This window comes from Gorilla gorilla, chromosome 23 (genome assembly GCF_029281585.2).
Source record: "Gorilla gorilla gorilla isolate KB3781 chromosome 23, NHGRI_mGorGor1-v2.1_pri, whole genome shotgun sequence".
NCBI classification, from domain to species: Eukaryota; Metazoa; Chordata; class Mammalia; order Primates; family Hominidae; genus Gorilla; species Gorilla gorilla.
The window spans coordinates 37,156,234-37,160,206 of record NC_086018.1 but is presented as its reverse complement, the minus strand read 5'-3'; the positions used below and the strand labels follow the sequence as shown (position 1 = coordinate 37,160,206).

Sequence of the window (3,973 nt, the reverse complement as noted above, 5' to 3'; positions counted from 1 at the left end):
CAAGTACGGGGTGTATGGGAGGAGACCTAACAACTATTGTCTCTTCTGCCACCATCAAGCTCATGGTAGGGCCACATTAACTTTTTTTTTTTTTTGGAGACGGAGTCTCACTCTGTCACCCAGGCTGGAGTGCAGTGGCGCGATCTCGGCTCACTGCAACCTCCGCCTCCCGGGTTCAAGCAACTCTCCTGCCTCAGTCTCCCAAGTAGCTGGGATTATAGGTGCCTGCCACCACGTCTGGCTAATTTTTTTTTTTTTTGTATTTTAGTAGAGATGGGGTTTCATCATATTGCCTAGGCTGGTCTCAAACTCCTAAGCTCCGGCAATCCACCCGCCTCGGCCTCCCAAAGTGCTAGGATTACAGGCATGAGCCACCGCACCTGGCCAAGGGCCACATTAACTTGTACCAAGAGATGCTTATAGAAGCCACTCGGATTTGCTACGGCAGGGAGGAAGGCACAGGAGAAGAAGAGAGACTTGATGTCCTATGATGGAGTGTAGAGACTGTTGGATGGAAAAAAAACAAGAACAATGAAAATAAGGTCATCTTCCTTAGGATGCCATGCCAAACAGAAAGCCTCCGAAAAATCCCCCAGTCACTAGAACATTCTTCACAAATGACACCACCTCCTCAGCTTTGCTCCTGACCTTGGTAGGTATCTGATTGCTCTTAAGGGATCTTCAGCAGCTCTTTGGCTTTCTTTATATCTTTCTCTACCCATTGCCAGTCAACTTTGAGGTACCCAGTATGATTTGCAAGCTGAAGGAGAAAAAAACAAAACACCTCCCACAGCTGTTACAGCCAACTTTCCAACCTTCTGGGATATGAAACCCGTGCACCATTCAGTGATACCCCCAATGAACGGCTGGGTTGCCACCCTTCACTTTTTGGCGAAGGTCCAGATTCCTGCCCGAACAGCTTACACCACCATGGCTGTTTCTTAGCAAATTCCACAAGGTCCAGTGACTCAAAATTTCCCTCAAAGTTTGCTTGACTGGACTCGGCCATTTCATCGAGCTTGTCTTGCGAGGAGACACGCAGAGGATCCGTGCCGTAGGAGGCGGAGTGGCACGCAGAGTCATCACCACCGGTTGGCTTCCGGCACGTGGGACAGATTTCCATTCCCACGGCGACAGCGGAAGAGCAGTTAAAAATATTTTATAATTTCCATTACAATTTCTTTTTTTGAACCGCTAGTTAACATAAAAACGTACTTCTTCCGTGGCTCATGCCTGTAATCGTAGCATTTTGGGAGGCCAAGATGGTTGAATCACCTGAGGTCAGGAGTTCGAGACCAACCTGGCCAACATGGTGAAACCCCACCTCTACTAAAAAGACAAAAATTAGCTGGGGGTGGTGACGGGTGCCTATAATCCCAGCTACTTGGGAGGCTGAGGCAGGAGAATCGCTTGAACCTGGGAGGCAGAGGTTGTAGTGAGCCAAGATCGTGCCACTTCTCTTCAGCCTGGGTGAAAGAGCAAAACTCTGTCTCAAAATAAATAAATAAATATAATGAAAAACAAAAACAAAAAAACCCATACTTCTTACTTTCCAAACATATGGGGCTTTTGAAGTGAACTTTTTATTATTCATCTCTAGCTTATATGTATTGTGGTCAGAGAATGTATTCTGTTATTTCTGACTTCTGAAATTTATTGAAATGAACTGTTTTTGTAAGTATTCCATGTCTTGTAAAGGGGAGTATTTTACCATGGTAGATAACAGTGTGCTATGAAAGTCCATTAGTTAAGTTTATTAATTGTGTTCAAATCTCGTATATACTATTGAATATTTTTCTTCTTCTCCTACCACTTATGGAGGGGTGAGTGTTAAGATCTCCCACTATAATTGTGGATTTGTCTATCTCTCCATCTAGCTGTCTTCTTCATGTTTCTTATATTTTAAGATGATTTGCATACAAATGTGAAATTGTTCTATTTTTCTGGTGAATTGGACACTTTTCATTACGAAATGACCTTATTTATCTCTAGTGATGTTTTTCCCTCGATATTAAAATAACTGCACCAGCCTTCTTTTCGTTAGCATTTGCATGGTATTTTTCCCCCATGTGTTTACTTTTGACCGTCACTAGCTTTATGTTTTGGAAGTGTCTCTTGTGGGTTTCTCTTGTAAACTGCATCTAGCTATTTATGTATTCTGATAATCTTTGTATTTTAACTGCAATATTTAGTTGCATTTATTGAATCACAAAATATTCGAATTTATAGCTATCGTCTATTTGTCCCCTCCCTGCCCCGTCTTGTATTTATTTTTCTCTCCATTCTTGCCTGCTTTACAGTTGTTTGGGTTGGTTTAATCATTCTTTTTCCTCCTCCAATAATTTGGATAACTATACACTGTATTTCCAGTCCTACAGTGTTTATCCCAGTAATGACAATCTGGATTCTTAAATTCGTCAAAGTGTATTTGATATCTATCTTTACCTTCCTCCTGAAGAATATAAGGATCTTAGAACACTTTAACTCCATTCACTCAAGTATATGCCATCACTGTTGTGTATTTTAAATCTGTTTTTATCCAGAAGACATTGTTATTGTTTCACACTATCGCTGTTCTTCATTTTTCTTTATTCCCAGTTGCATCAGACCTCCGTCTGGGATCATCTTTCTCCTGCCTGAAGTTCCCGCTTTGGAATCTCCCTCCGGAGGGTCTGCCAGTGGCAAACTCTTAAGTTTTTGTATTTGTAAGTGCTATGATTTCACCTACGTTCTGGATACATGTGCCTCATACTGGGTACATAATTCTTGAAATACATTTTCACTGAATATATAATTCTAAGATGATGGTTATTTTCTCTCTGGCTTTGTCGCTCTTGATGAAAAGTCAGGTGTGAATCTATTATTCTCTTTTTCTATGTGCCAGAAAGAGGTGTTGGATTTTATTGTGAGGGAAATAGGGAGGAAAATTTTTAAGCACAGGGTGACCCCATCAGATCTGCATTTTAGAAGCACACTCTGGCACTGTGTGGCTGAGATCGGAGGGAGGGCAGCTCCGCGAGGTCTCTGCTGTGGTCCAGAGAAAAGACGGGGCGAACCTGGGCGGTGGATGCGGTGAGGGCAGGCAGACCCGAGTCCCCGAGGGGAGGCCGGAGCGACAGAAGTTGGCGTCAGTGCAGGAAGGAGCAGGGACGACTCCGGGCTCCCAGTGAGGAATGGAGGCGCGTTAGCGAAAAAGGAAAGGGGGTGGGGAATCAAGAGTTCGTCTCGTGCCACAAATGGCTGAGCCCCCACTACGCACCATAGCGCCCAGTACACGCGGGTTTGGGGAAGGCTGGGGCAGCGCGGCGGCAAAATCCGTCCCCGGGGGACCTCAGCTCGACCGCGGCCGCTCCTGCCGCGAACGAGGGCCCGGCCCGGGAGCCCTCGAGGCAGCGCCCGCGTCTGACACGTGCGTCTGGGCACCGACCACGGAGGGTCGGGTGGATGGACAAATGGAAGGGCGGATGGAGGGGTGGGTGGACGGACGTGGAGACACTGGCCAAACTGCGCCGCGGAGAAGGCCGGATTAGGGAGACCTCGGCCCTGCGACGTCCGGACACGGTGGGAAGCCTTTTGGGTCCCGGCTCTCCTGCAACTCGAGGGGCTGCGCCTCGGGCCCAGTCTCCTCCGCTGCGGGAGGTGAGCAAATGGCCTCCCGCTCTGAGCCTTGACTTTGTCGTCGGCTCCACTGGGCCCTGCCACTTCGGCCCCTGGCAGTCACCGGGAGGCTGTGAGGTGCCCGCCTGGGTATTAAGGATCACGTCCCGCCCCGGCGTCACAGCGAGACGGGGCGCGCGAGCCTCCGCCCCGCCCCAGCCGGTGACCGAGCCAAATAAGTCCCACGGCCGCGCTCGCGGCTCGCGGCCCGTGGCCCAATCGCAACCCGCGGGGGCGGACCCCGGGGGCGGGGCTCCGACGGGGGCGGGGCTAGGGGGCGGAGCTGACCCTCAGGGTGCGAGCCGAGCCCGCGGCC

At 48.8% G+C, this 3,973-nt stretch overlaps 1 pseudogene; it reads right to left on the bottom strand.

Annotated features, from left to right (window-relative positions):
- Nucleotides 1-447: 447 nt before the first annotated feature.
- LOC101137740 (FUN14 domain-containing protein 2-like) lies at nt 448-1,186 on the bottom strand (annotated as a pseudogene).
- Nucleotides 1,187-3,973: the final 2,787 nt, after the last annotated feature.